Raw genomic sequence first — 15,488 nt, 5'->3', positions numbered from 1 at the left:
GTTCAAAAATGTTAGCTTGGCAGTTTGAGGACAGCTGTGAAACTTTCCTAACTCTGTGTAGTTCCTTCACTCCCCTTTACCCTATGGGGGAGGGACGTGCTATTTCAAATAGGAGTTGCTTGGAAAAGGGATTTCTCAATTTCTTAGTTCTCAATAGGTGGTACAATTAACAATACTTCATATATTGATATAAATACATAATATAAATATATTTGCCTAATTACAGTTTGCCTGAGTGGGTATAAATAAAATATAATAAAGGTATACCTACTAGTGTCTTAAAGGATCACATATAAGGTACATAAACATGGGTTACACAAATGTCAATGTTACAGTAACGTCCGGAAGCGACAAGCACAAAGGTATAAATGTCTAAACTGGAAGAAACTTGAAACCCTCATGTTAATTCTTAAATGTAGTATTTCTAACTTGCGACAAGACAGATTGGTAGGCAGCCATTTTTGTGTCTTAAAATAACTGGGGGCATAGTTAAAATTTTATACATCAAATGATTGCTAAGGAATGTTGCAGGTGAGATGTGGTTATTTTTAGTTTATTTGAAATGTCTTAAGGTGAGGGGAGGAGGGAGAGCAAATATTTAAAATTCGGAAAACCCTAAACCTTTTGATAAGAAATTGTAATTTTCACTTATGTTATCTTTAAGGAAAGGTTGATAAATTGGTGTAGTTAAATTGAGCCATAACCACTGGTAATCATGGGGACCGGTAATTAAGCCTGCAGAAAAAAAATTACAATCTAATAATTAAAAAAAAAAAGATCCTGCAGATTTTGTTTAATTGCATCAATTTCTGTATTTTATATGCATTTAAAAACTGCAATAAGTTGAATGGGTTAATCTTGTCTAATATAAGTAAATGAGTCTGTAGACTGTGATCTCCCCAAACTAAAAAGTACAGTACTTGGAATTCTGTTCTTTATGGTTGTAGTGTTGGTAAAGCACTAATATGCAGAAATATGAAGGGATTACACAGTGCAAAAAAAAAAATGCAGTATACCTAATTCTATTTATAGAACTATGCTTGATTAATTCGTATATAAATTAATATGTATACTATATATATACATATTGAATATATACTGTATAATTATATATACATATGTATATATTGCAGTAATATAGTATGTATGTGGCTGATATTAATTGGTGTAGATTGGCGTGCTGTGATAACGTGTTATATATACTGTATAATTACATTGTGTGTGACATACGTTATTACAGTGCATTGGTTTGTGTTGGTTGGTATTAGTTGTGTGGATGTTGTATTGCTGCAATATATATTAATTAATATTTTAATTATAAAGATTAATTCAAGAATATTGATTTATTAAATTGTTTGGTAAGAGCCATCAAAAATTGTAATTCCATATAACAGAGAACAACTTGATGCTTTTCAAATGTTTGATGATGATTGGCAGATTGCTATAGGAAATTATCGTGGTCAAATCTTGCATCATTTACCCTCACATGCTTTGTTAATTCAAAAATTAAAAAAGGAGAATTTAAGTATAGTTTTCCCCCATCAGATTTTACAGCATGTTCTCTTTGTAATACATTAAATGCTGATTCGTCTGGAACAATAAAATGTAAAGCCATTGGTAAAGTGGAAAGACCTCCTCTCCAGACAATAAAAAGGTCCCAACCTAATATTAACTGGTGGTCGAGGAGGTGTTTACATTTTTTCCACAGGACGCAGATTTGCCAATTTGGATCCCAGACAGGCTGATTCGTCATGTCACAGTCCCCCAGACACCTGATTCACCACAAAAGGAAAAGGGAACTCCTCTGCCGCCACCTAAGACTTGTGTATACAACTAGGCATGCAGAGAGAAAGCTCGGTTTTAATAAGAGTCAGGGCTGCTGATGCTGCATAATTTTATATTATCCATTGATGTCTATGTACAAAAAAAGGTATAAAAAGCCTTTGCAACAATAGAGGCTGGGCCAGTCGCTGGACTGGTTTCCCCCGTGTCTCCTCTTTGCTCTGTTCTCTGGCTGAATTCCCATCAGGGGCGTGGAGGCTCTCCATGTCTACTTACTTGCCCCGGCTTTTAGGTTCCGTGAGAGAGAGAGCCCAAGGCGGGGCACTCTCCGATATTCAAACGGGCACCCGTGGCCTAACGTAGATGGTGCAAACTTCTCGTCCTGAAGTTTTATTAGTTCTCCATGTAAACCAAGTTATTCAGCCTCTTTTCTCCACTAAATTTTCCTACAACCCTGGGATTTCTTTGGAAGGAATGATGCTAAAGCTGAAACTCCAGTACTTTGGCCACCTCATGAGAAGAGTTGACTCATTGGAAAAGACCCTGATGCTGGGAGGGATTGGGGGCAGGAGGAGAAGGGGACAACTGAGGATGAGATGGCTGGATGGCATCACAGACTCGATGGACGCAAGTCTGAGTGAACTCCGGGAGTTGGTGATGGACAGGGAGGCCTGGCGTGCTGCGATTCGTGGGGTCACAAAGAGTCGGACACGACTGAGCGACTGAACTGAACTGAATGCTATTTCTTCCTAATCTAATCTTATATTTCTAAATAAATAAGCTTTCCTTACCTCCGCCGTTCACCCTTCGAATTTCCCTGGATCCACCGGGGCTGGACCCCGGCACTGGCCCATCCTCCCAGAGCCCTGAGGTTTCATGTTGCCACGCAGAGCTCCAGAGCAGCCCCCTCATCTTTTCCCCTCCAGCCTTCTCTGCAGCTTACTCCTCCTGTACCTGCTGAGGCTGAGTCACTCCTCAGACCCTCAGTGTTCTCATCTGTGAAATGGGTTAGCACCCCTGCCTGTCCTCTCCAGCCCGGCGTTTCTTAGCTGGCCCTCCCTGGGAGGTGAGGGGGCAGCATGGCCCAATGGGCTCAGTGTATCAGAAAACCAAGAGCCCAGCTCCCAGGGCAGACCTGGTATCCCATCTTGCCTCAGCCTCTTCACTTACAAACGCAGAGAAGCACCCTGCCTGGCCCTGCCCCCCCCCAACAGGGCTTTCACAAGGCTGAGATACGATGCTCCAGTGCTTGAGCCTGGTGGGCCGCAGTCCATGGGGTGGCTAGGAGTCAGACACGACTGAGCAACTTCTTCACTTTCACTTTTCACTTTCATGCATTGGAGAAGGAAATGACAACCCACTCCAGTGTTCTTGCCTGGAGAATCCCAGGGACGGGGGAGCCTGGTGGGCTGCCGTCTCTGGGGTCGCACAGAGTCGGACACGACTGAAGTGCCTGAGCAGCAGCAGTAGCAGTGCTTTGCAGGGTAGTGGCATCTTGCCAAACAAGACAGGCTACCAACACGTCAGGACTTCTTTTTCCCATCCCCACTGCTGACAACCTGTCATGAGGCTGACTTGCTTCTTTGATGTGTGTGGAAACCAGAGATGAGTGATGGAGACATTTGTCTCAAAGCTGGTGTCCTGGCAAAGGAACAACCATCCCTACTCGCTGAGCTAATAAGGGCTTTGTGGGAGAAGCACTCCCAGAGACACTATCACTCTGTCCCTTTCACCACTTGTGTCTGATGGGAGGAGACACACTCTCTTCAAACAGTGTGAGCTGCAGCCATTCTTTCGGCCAAGCTTTTTTTTTTTTTTTTTAATCTTTCAAATTTATTTTTATTTATTTATTATTTTTTTATCTTTTTACTTAACAATACTATATTGGTTTTGCCATACATTGACATGAATCCGCCACAGGTGTACATGAGTTCCCAATCCTGAACCCCCCTCCCACCACCCTCCCCATATCACCTCTCTGGGTCATCCCAGTGCACCAGCCCCGAGCATCCTGTATCCTGTATTGAACCTAGACTGGCAATTCGTTTCTTACATGATAGTATACATGTTTCAATGCCATTCTCCCAAATCATCCCACCCTCTCCCTCTCCCACAGAGTCCAAAAGTCTGTTCTATACATCTGTGTCTCTTTTGCTGTCTCGCATACAGGGTTATCATTACCATCTTTCTAAATTCCATATACATGTGTTAGTATACTGTATTGATGCTTTTCTTTCTGGCTCACTTTTCACTCTGAGTAATCGTCGGCCGAGCTTTATTGAGACCTACTGCGCTGGACCCTAGTGGGTGGGGAAAGATAAGCGATGCACTCTATCTTCACGGAACTCTTAGCTCAGTGGGCAAAACAGGTCCATAAGTAGATCATTGAAAGTGATACATAAGAGAAGCTCAGAGAAAGCATGGGAAGTCCAGACCCATTGGTTGAAGCAGGGAGGGCTTCCTGGAAGAGGTGGCATATAAACTCAGCCTTTACATATCTGGAGATGCAGAGGATAGGGCTGTGGGGAAGAGCAAACGCCCAGAGATGGGGTGCTGTCTTGTCTTCAGGTAACGTGTGGAAGGCAGAACCACGGAGGAAGAGGCAAGAAGGTGGGATGGGCTGGAGTACAGAAGGCACCCATGGCGGCCCCAGCCGCCTGACTGTCAGCACTGGGTGGGAGGGCCTCAAATCACCTGTGTGTGACCCTCAGGCTGTCGACAGCAGGGCGAGATGATGATTTTAAACCTTGATTTATCTTCCACCAAAGCCCTATGTTAAGTGCGCCGTACACCTGAGGTCCTACCGTTTACAGGTGGTTCGGGGGGAGGGGAGGCAAGACTCAAGCAAAACTACTGTTTCCTTGGCCCCTCACACACCCTGTGAGGCAGGCAGAGCTGAGCGTCCATTTAGAAACTGGGAAACTGAGGCCGGGGAGGCCAGGTCCCCTCCCCAAGGTCAGGTGGGAGCAAGGGAGGCATGGAGTTAGGAGCCGGATCTTTGGTTCTAATGGCTCTCCTTCTAGACTGACGAGGAATTTCCATTCCTTCTGTGTCTTCAGCCAAGATGAGGTCACATCTTCACGGGGGGCCTTGGGAGGAGATGGGTCCCTCTGCTCCCAGCCTGAGGGCCAGCCTGTGGGAACCACCCTGTCACCCCCACGGAGCCCGTGAGGAGGGGCACGTGAGCACAACCGCGGGGACTCCACTCTCACTGGGCACTCACAGGCCAGCTCAGTGGTGTCTGCAGGGAATCCTGGACCACCCTGAGCCATAGAGGCAGCTGTTATGTCTGCCTTTAATTGTCCATTTCTAATGGGAAGAGACATGCCCTCTGGTAGAAATGCTGGATAGCTACAAAAGTGATGTGCAAAAGGAAGTTTAAAAAAAAAAAAAACAGTCATGAGCCCAGTGTCCTGAGAGAGCTACTGGGAACACTTTAGTAAAAGTTCTTTGTCGTTTTGAAACAGTATGTACACAGACACACACACACACAGACTTAAAAAAAAATGTGTTTAAATCATACTAATTACAGCTTTACTCTCGTTTTTTCACTTAACACCCCGTTATCACACCCACCCGTTGGCTCCTGTTTGTAGGCAAAGACACGGAAGCTAAGAAGAGGGAAGTGATATGTTCAAGCCCCATCCGGGTCAGTGGTGGGGTCAGGATTCACTCTTCCGGTGTGAGTCACACTCAGATGGAGAAACCAAGGCCCCAAGAAGAGGAGGTCACGCAAGGCCACGTGACTGTGGGGCTCCTGGACCCTCCTCTGCCCGCCTGGGAAGTCTCAGGAGAGCATCTGCCCTCTGGGTCTGGAGGAGATGGTGTGTGCAGGAGCCGGAGGGTGGGACGCTGGGCCGCCCGGGCAGCGGGAGAGAGAGACGTCCTCTGCCTCCCCGCAGCTGCACCCCAGGAGAGCAGGCAGGCCCCGCGCCACCCCTCACAGGCCCCTGTTCCCTACTGACCTCCAGCCCAGAGGCCTGCTGAGCCTCGGTTTCCTCTTCTGCGTGGAGGTGGAACTCCTAGCCTCGCAGGGCTGCTCTGAGGGTGCCAGGGTCCGGGAAACCACTCACTTTGTATCCTGTGGGGTCCCAGTCTAGTAAGAACAGGAACAAGAATCCCAGACAGTGATGGAGTGCCTGGCTGACCGACAGACACCGAGCTGAGCCCTCACAGGCATGAAACTTGCGTAGAAAACCCCACGAGGAGGTGGGATTATGATCATTCCTCTTTTACAGAGGAGGAAACCCAGGCTCTGAGGGGTAAAAATCACTCACCCAAGGTCACACGAGGGCCGGAAGCCAGGACTTGGACCGAAATGCCAGATTCAGACCCGTATCCCCTGATGTCATCAGAGTGACATTGTGGAAACGGTGCAGAAGGATGAGATGGCTACAATCCTGCACAGACTGTGGGCCCCTTTTTAAGCAACCGTGAAAGGAGGAGAACTCCCGTTTCCTGAGCGCCCACCACACCTGCTTCGCTTGTGAGCAGCACCCTTATGTTGGTGACGGACCTGGGAGCAAGGCATGTTTTCCCCACTTTGTAGATGAAGACACAAGCTGAGAGAGGTCAGGCCACTTCCCCAAGGTCACACAGCTCACAGGCACACCTCTGTTTTATCCATGACAGTCAGAGGTTTTACCCATGACGGGGTCCTCTCCAGTGCCTTGGGAGCAGGAGGTCAAATGGATGTGATGTCCCTTCTGGACTGACTGTCAGCCCTTGTCCTCCGGGGGAGATGCCCCTGCCTGGAGCGCTCAGCCTGGCGGGACCCCTTTGGGTGGGATTGACACAGGCCACGGGGATGAAGGACGAAGCTGGGGGAGCCACTGCTGGGCCAGTGAACCTTTGCCAGTAGCTGGACCTCCTTTGCCGCCTCAGCATCTGGGACCTGAGTGTTCATTTTAACCAAGGCACATTTAGGTGGCACAGAGTTAGAGGACCATGCCAGAGGGGCCGGGGAGTTACAGTCACCTGGGGTGATGACAGCTCTTCCTTTTCTGGTCCTTTCCTCAAGCCCTACCCACTTCAAGGCATTTTCCTCCTTAGAAAACCTGGGGTGTCAGGTGCTAAAGTCACCATCGCCGCCCCGGCTGATCTTGGTAAGGCAGGGAGGAAGGTCACCCAGTGGGTCAGGGGCTCAGCTGCGGTGGCCTGTGATTCCTCTCTGGTGGGAGGAGGTCAGCTGAGCCATCATCCCTCCCCGTCCATTGCTCTCTCCCTCCTGCCAACTTCTGGGCAGCCGGATCCATTCTTTTGGCAGTAGGGCCCCGGCTACCTTTGTGCAGATGAAAAGAAGGCGCTCAGAGAAGAGAGACTCCCTTGGGGTAGCCCTGGCGTCTTCTGCCACACACACCTCTGCTGCCCCCGCTAACGTGGTGGTGTCAAGGCTGCAGAGTCTCTTTATGGGGACGGCTGGTTCTGTCCCTCACAAGCACAGCCCCATCGGGGCGGGAAGCCCGGGACCAGCACTGGAGGGGAATCCACGGGATTTGGGCACGGGCGTCTGGGACTGGGCCGGGTGAGAAGAGCTCTTCTCTGCTGCTGCTGTGCCCCCTGGAGGGTTGCCTGCCCCGTGGCCATCTCCGGGGGCCTGGGTGGGGGTCTGAGGACACTCCCAACCCCCTAGACCATTGAGTGCCCGGTGTCCCACCTGCCGAGGACTCCAGACTCTGGCGGTGGGACCTTGGGCCAGTCACTTGCCGTCTCTGAGCTCACGTTCCCATCCGCACAGTGCATGGGTGGTTGGGGAAAGATACGAGGCTGACCATGTGGGATTCTGGGATAGAGACCAATGGAGGTCCTCTTCCCCTGGCACAGGAGAAGCGTGCCCATGCACGGGTCAGGGCATGCAGGGCGCTTCGGACCGCACCCGCCATGCTCACACCTGCTCGGGCGGGAGCAGATGCTGGAGCCCAGCAGTGAGTTCGAGTCCTGGCTCTGTCAGTTAGTAGCTGCGTGTCCTAGGGCAAGGCATTCAACTTCTCTGTGCCCCCATTCCCCCAAGGGAAAAGAGGAGATACGAAATTCCTACCTCGTGGGGGCGTGGCGGGGATGAAGCAAACCAACACACAGTAGGAACTTGGATGGAGCCCCGAGGGCGAGGAGTACCTAGCGTGCCGGCTACAGCCATCGTCAGGGTCCTGACCCGCAGGCCCCAGGAGTCAAGGCCGTATAGCTCTCCTCCCACCAGCCCTGGCTGTCTCGGATCACTGACGGACCTGGGGCCAGCCCCTTCCCCTCGTGGGGCCTGGGTGACCCTGCCTAGAAAATGACGCTCGGACTGTGAGAGGGCGGGAACCAGTGTCTTCACTCTGGGTCCCAAGACGCAGAGCCGAGCTGGCACTGAGATGGCAGTGAACAGACCTGCCGGCCAGGCGCCCCTGCCCCTCGGGCACTGTGTCTGCAAAGTCTCAGGTCTCCAGCGCCCCAGAGGTGCGGGGAATGTCCGCCCGCTCCTCCCTCCAGCGTGGAACTTCGCTGAACAGCGAAATGGGCTTTTAAGACCTGGAGAGGCCCGTTCTCGGCTGCAGTCAGGTGTTCTCTTTCCTTTATTTGTAAATGAAACAAAGATGAATATTCTTAATGACAAAAGGTACAATTCACAAAGAAGATAGACATCATAAACCATTAGACACCAAACAGCAAAGAAACAAAGATACATAAAGCAAAAATCAGAAGAAATATAAGGGAAAAGAAAAAATACATAGTCACAGTGAGACATATTAACATTTCTCTGACAATTTAAATATAATATTTATAATTATAGTAATTTATATTAATCTTATATTTGACTCGAATATATGAAAAATTTTGTAGCTCATGTTGTTTTTAGATTTCCATAGGACAGTTAGGAAAACTGGCAAAAAGATAAACGTTACTAAATTTCAAAAAGCAGAACTCTCATTTTGTGTGATTCAGATGTGCGTATACACGTATATTATTTTTGAAATTTCCCATTATAGGTCATTACAAGGTGTTGATTGTAGTTTCCTGTGCTGCGCAGTAAAACTTTGTTGCTTGGTGCAAACCTATTGTCGTAGATTAGCAATCTAGCACTCTATTCATTAGTCAGGCTTTTTCAGACCTCCCCACTGATGCCGGCACCCACTCCTCCTGACACAGAGGCCTCTTTGCAGCTCCGCAGGACAGCCCTGCCCCCTGGCCGCTGCCCCCTGGCCGCTGCCCCCTGGCCGCTGTCCCCTGGCCGATGCCCCCTGGCTGCTGCCCCCGCCCCCTGGCCCTGGTTCAGGTTGGAGCCGGAAGGATGGTGGGAGGAGAGAGCCGGATGCAGATGGAGGCCCCCCTGCATTCCTGCTTCACCCTGCCTCTCCCCGGGGCCCCTGCCATCCCGCCAGCCCTGCCCACCTGTGCAGCTAGGAGTTGGAATCAGGAATAGATTGTCTTTTGGCTCCTGTGAAGACAGTGACGGGAGCCCCAGAATCCTAAGCTCAGGGGGCTGTGGGCATCTCTGCCCCCTCCCATCCTCTGTGCAAAGGACACAGGGAGGCCAGGAACATGCGAAGGCTGCTCGGCCAGCAGGGGGTGGAGCTCCTCCATCCAGGCCTGGGGGAGCGCTCACCTGGTCCCCTGCCCCAACCAGAGCACAGCGCCACAACTGCCCCCCGCCCTCCCCCCACCAGGAGCAGAGCTTAGGGAGGGCCATGCCCGCAGGCGGGCACTTTCCGTGAGAGGGCTGTGGGCCCTAGTCAGCCAGCGGAAGGTCTGCCTCCTCCCTCTCTGAGGCTGGCTTCTAGAAGTGGGAACCAGGACGGGTAAACAGGACTGACACCCTCCGAGGTGCCCAAAGCCTTGCAGGCCGGGTAGGTGGAGGGAGCAGCCAGCTGCCCCAGAGGGAGACCATAATCACCTGTGCTCAGGTGTCATCGTGACCGTCCTTTACACAACCCTCTAGCTGCTCCTCAAGCATATTCACACCTGAGAGTTCTTTTCATCTCCACAAAGCCTGAAAACATGTCATTATTATTTGCATTTTATAGTTGAGGAAACTCAGATGGGGGTGGGCAGTCCCCAGGTGGGGGTGTCCCACTGGATCCCCTCCTGGCTCAGCTGCCAACTCATGGGGTGCTCTGGCAAGCCTCCTCTCCACTCTGGGCCTCAGTTTTCCCATCTGCAAAATGAGACAGCTGAACCCAATGGCCTCTGAGGACCCTCCTAGTATTCAGTTCTCCCACCACAGGGCAACAACCCTCAACAACCTGTCGATTGAACTGCCCCCCACACCTTTTACAGTTAAATAAGCACCTATGTCCCTCCCAGCTTGTTGCATTTTCCCAGGCATAGGTTATTATCAACCCCATTTTACAAACAAGGAAAGTACAAGCAAGCAGGGACGGGAGGAGATGTGCCTGAGATCCCACCAGGAGTTGGTGGCTAAAATGGAGTGTGAAGCTGAGATCTAACTAGATTTCCCCCCAGCTTCCCTAGAACAGTGCTGTCCAGTCCGGCAGCCACTGACACACGTGGCTGTAAAGTGTGTGTGGCTGGCTGAATAACGCCCTCCCAAGGTGCTCACATCCCATCCTCGGATCTGTGAGTATACTACTTTACATGGCAAAAGGGACTTTGCAGGTGTGATTAAGGATCTTGAGATAGGGGAGGTCATCCTGGACTTTTGAGTGGACTCAATATCATCCCAAGGGTCCTCATAAGAGAGAGTGGAGAGGTTTAGAGTCGGAGAAGGCAAAGAGGCAACTGAAGCAAAGAGAAAGCAGACGTGATGACAGACCCAGAGTTCGGATAGTGCACTTTGAAGATGGGGGAAGGGAGAGATGGATGGGAGGGTGGATGGATGGAAGTAAGGAAGAATGGGTGGGTGGGTGGATGGATGGGTGGGTGGGTAGATGGATGGATGGGTGGGTGGATGGATGGGTGGATGGGTGGATGGATGGGTGGGTGGATGGCTGGATGGGTGGGTGGGTGGATGGATGGGTGGGTGGATGAATGGATGGGTGGGTGGGTAGATGGATGGATGGGTGGATGGATGGGTGGGTGGATGGCTGGATGGGTGGGTGGGTGGATGGGTGGGTGGGTGGGTGGATGGATGGGTGGGTGGGTGGATGGATGGATGGGTGGGTGGGTGGATGGGTGGATGGGTGGATGGATGGGTGGGTGGGTGGGTGGGTGGGTGGGTGGTTGGATGGATGGGTGGGTGGGTGGATGGATGGGTGGATGGGTGGGTGGGTGGGTGGATGGGTGGGTGGGTGGGTGGGTGGGTGGGTGGGTGGGTGGGTGGATGGATGGGTGGGTGGGTGGATGGATGGGTGGGTGGGTGGGTGGATGGATGGGTGGGTGGGTGGATGGATGGGTGGGTGGGTGGATGGATGGGTGGGTGGGTGGGTGGGTGGGTGGATGGATGGGTGGGTGGGTGGGTGGGTGGGTGGATGGATGGGTGGGTGGGTGGGTGGGTGGTTGGATGGATGGGTGGGTGGGTGGATGGATGGATGGGTGGATGGATGGGTGGGTGGATGGATGGGTGGGTGGATGGGTGGGTGGGTGGATGGATGGGTGGGTGGATGGATGGATGGATGGATGGGTGGGTGGATGGATGGATGGATGGGTGGGTGGGTGGGTGGATGGATGAGTGGGTAGATGGATGGATGGGAGGGTGGAAGGATGGGTGGGTGGGTGGATGGGTGGGTGGATGGATGGATGGGTGGATGGATGGGTGGATGGATGGATGAGTGGGTAGATGGATGGATGGGTGGGTGGAAGGATGGGTGGGTGGATGGGTGAATGAGTGGGTGGATGGATGAAAGGCAGTCTGGAGAAGACAAGGAACCAATTCTCCCCTGGAGTCTCAGGGAGAAATACAGCCCTCAATGACATCTTAACTTTAGTCCCATGAGACTTATTTCCAAACTTTTCTAACCTCCTGAACTGTAAGATAATGACTTGGTGCTGTTTCAAAGTATTAAGTGTCAATGTGTTACAACAGCAGTTGAAAGCTAATATGGCACTTGACAAATGGCAATCCCACATTGAGACGAGCCATGCGTCTCAAATACACACTGTATTTTGAAGACTTGGTACGATGAAGAGGGTTTCATTGATCTCCTTAATATTTTTTATGTTGATGACAGAAACAATCAACATTTCATTTCATTAGATTAAATAAAGTTTATTAAAATTAATTTCTGGGGATGGGGTCTTACGCTGGGTAAGAGAATCAAGGTGCACACGCGCATGCATGTGCACACACACACGCATGCGTGTGCACACACACACGCACACACACACACACACACACACACACACACACTGCAGACTGGGGACCTTGGTGGTGGGCGAGAGTCCTGGCTCCCCCTCCCCACTCCATTGCCCGGGCTGAGCCTTGCCTCTGAGCCAGCCCATGTCCCTGCTGGGCGTGACTTCTGTTTTTAGCAGCTATACTCACTGCGCCTGCACAGCTGGCTCCAAGGCTTGCTGGGTGGGGGCCAGCCCCAGGCCTGCCCTCTCCCCGCCAACGGGGGTCTCGGGAGAAACCAACTCCTTGGCGCGGGGGCCTCTCAGAGCTGGCCTTGCGGCATCTCTGGCAAGTGAAGACTGTCTTATGAGGCCGGGCTCAGAGGCTCTCCAGGCTGGGAGTGGGCAGGGCAAGTCTAAGTGTTCCTCCCCAAGGCCAGACCTGCCCAGGGAGGCGGGCAGTCACCAGCTCTCAGGGAGCCTTTCTCTGGAGCATTTTCTACCTTGGAAAGTATTTTAAGCCAACGAAAAGGAGAGGGAGGGAAGATGGGAAGAAGGTGGATGAAGCTTAGCTCCAGGGTGTGCAGTTGACCTCTCCTGACGCAGCCGGTCCTGAGCATGAAAGGACCAGCCCGCTGGGAAAGACAGCGCCACTGGAGACCCAGGGCTGCCTTGTGGTTAGAACTCAGGCCCGGCCCCCGGGACAGCTGGGCTCCACTGCTGCCTGTCTGTTGGGCCCTCCTCCCCTCCTCCACTACATCATCAGCAACAGGGGGAGTTAGAGGGCACGGTGAGGTCCTGGGCCCAAGCGCCCAGCCCTGGGTCAGGCACCTGGGAGGCCTCCTCGGTAAACACTTGCTATTGTTAGTATTTCCCGAGGGCTCACTGTCCTCTTATCGAAACATCCCTCAACTCATGAGGTCACTGCCCTCATCATCACCATTCAACAGTGGAAGAGACCGAGGCTGAGGGAGGTGAGGTCAGTCTTCAGAGTCACGGCTAGTGAGGGGCAGAGCTGGGGAGTTCTGGGTAACAGTCTTAGGAAGGTATAATTAAGATATAACTCACATAGCATACAGCTCACCCATTTAAATGTGCAACGCAATGGCATTTATAGATATTTTTTCTCTTTCTTTGGTGGAACCCTAACTGATACAGTTACAGTCTAGAAGACTTGTTTTTAGTTTTAAATAATGTTCTATTCTCTAAACATAAATTTGTTTTTAAATGGACAAAATACATGATCATTTAAAATAATACAAAGGCAGGGTGCATTTTATGAGAAGTGAGTCATACTTCAATAAAGCTATTTAAAATAATAATACAAAAGTGATAGCTGCTCATTATTTTTATTCTTTTCTTTTTCACTCACTATTTTTAAATGGGAGAGAGAAATAGAGAAAAGTGTCTCACTACTCAGAGATAAATACTATTAACTTAGTGGTGCATTTCTTGCCAGATACAGATAGATAAATATATATCAGATACACACACACACACACAATCTTCAAATTGGTATTATATGTGTATTCCAATCTTTATCTTTTATTTTCCATTTCATATTATTATTATTACCATTTTTCCATACCATTAAAGATCTATGAAAAATTATTATCATGACAGTGTTGTATTCCATTATATGGAGGGGACAGGAGAAGTTTAGCCATCCCCTACCTGCCTTTTGAGAAATCTGTATGCAGGTCAGGAAGCAACAGTTAGAACTGGACATGGAACAGACTGGTTCCAAATAGGAAAAGGAGTACATCAGGGCTGTGTATTGACACCCTGCTTATTTAACTTATATGCAGAGTACATCATGAGAAACGCTGGACCTGATGAAGCACAAGCTGTAATCAAGATAGCCGGGAGAAATATCAATAACCTCAGATATGCAGATGACATCACCCTTATGGCAGAAAGTGAAGAGGAGCTAAAGAGCCTGTTGATGAAAGTGAAAGAGGAGAGTGAGAAAGTTGGCTTAAAGCTCAACATTCAGAAAACGAAGATCATGGCATCTGGTCTCATCGGTTCAGTTCAGTTCAGTTCAGTCGCTCAGTCGTGTCTGACTCTGCAACCCCATGAATCGCAGCACACCAGGCCTCCCTGTCCATCACCATCTCCCGGAGTTCACTCAAACTCACATCCATCGAGTCCGTGATGCCATCCAGCCATCTCGTCCTCTGTCGTCCCCTTCTCCTCCTGCCCCCAATCCCTCCCAGCATCAGAGTCTTTTCCAATGAGTCAACTCTTCACATGAGGTGGCCAAAGTACTGGAGTTTCAGCTTTAGCATCATTCCTTCCAAAGAAATCCCAGGGCTGATCTCCTTCAGAATGGACTGGTTGGATCTCCTTGCAGTCCAAGGGACTCTCAAGAGTCTTCTCCAACATTGCAGTTCAAAAGTATCAATTCTTCGGCGCTCAGCCTTCTTCACACTCCAACTCTCACATCCATACATGACCACAGGAAAAACCACAGCCTTGACTAGAGGGACCTTAGTCGGCAAAGTAATGTCTCTGCTTTTGAATATACTATCTAGGTTGGTCATAACTTTTCTTCCAAGGAGTAAACGTCTTTTAATTTCATGGTTGCAATCACCATCTGCAGTGATTTTTGAGCCCCCCCCAAAAAAGTCTGACACTGTTTCCACTGTTTCCCCATCTATTTCCCATGAAGTGATGGGACCAGATGCCATGATCTTCGTTTTCTGAATGTTGAGCTTTAAGCCAACTTTTTCACTCTCCTCTTTCACTTTCATTGAGAGGCTTTTTAGTTCCTCTTCACTTTCTGCCATAAGGGTGGTGTCATCTGCATATCTGAGGTTATTGATATTTCTCCCAGCAATCTCGATTCCAGTTTGTGTTTCTTCCAGTCCAGTGTTTCTCATGATGTACTCTGCATATAAGTTAAATAAGCAGGGTGTCAATATACAGCCTTGATGTACTCCTTTTCCTATTTGGAACCAGTCTGTTGTTCCATGTCCAGTTCTAACTGTTGCTTCCTGACTTGCATACAGATTTCTCCAGGGGCAGGTCAGATGGTCTGGTATTCCCATCTCTTTCAGAATTTTCTACAGTTTATTGTGATCCACACAGTCTAAGGCTTTGGCATAGTCAATAAAGCAGAAATAGATGTTTTTCTGGAACTCTCTTGCTTTTTCCATGATCCAGTGGATGTTGGCAATTTGATCTCTGGTTCCTCTGCCTTTTCTAAAACCAGCTGAACATCAGGAAGTTCACGGTTCACATATTGCTGAAGCCTGGCTTGGAGAATTTTGAGCATTACTTTACTAGCGTGTGAGATGAGTGCAATTGTGCAGTAGTTTGAGCATTCTTTGGCATTGCCTTTCTTAGGGATTGGAATGAAAACTGACCTTTTCCAGTCCTGTGGCCACTGCTGAGTTTTCCAAATTTGCTGGCATGTTGAGTGCAGCACTTTCACAGCATCATCTTTTAGGATTTGAAATAGCTCAACTGGAATTTCAACACCTCCACTAGCT

The sequence above is a fragment of the Capricornis sumatraensis genome, chromosome 6 (genome assembly GCF_032405125.1).
Source record: "Capricornis sumatraensis isolate serow.1 chromosome 6, serow.2, whole genome shotgun sequence".
In the NCBI taxonomy this organism is placed as follows: domain Eukaryota; kingdom Metazoa; phylum Chordata; class Mammalia; order Artiodactyla; family Bovidae; genus Capricornis; species Capricornis sumatraensis.
The sequence above is the reverse complement of the archived record's forward strand: the minus strand, read 5'-3'. Positions refer to the sequence as shown.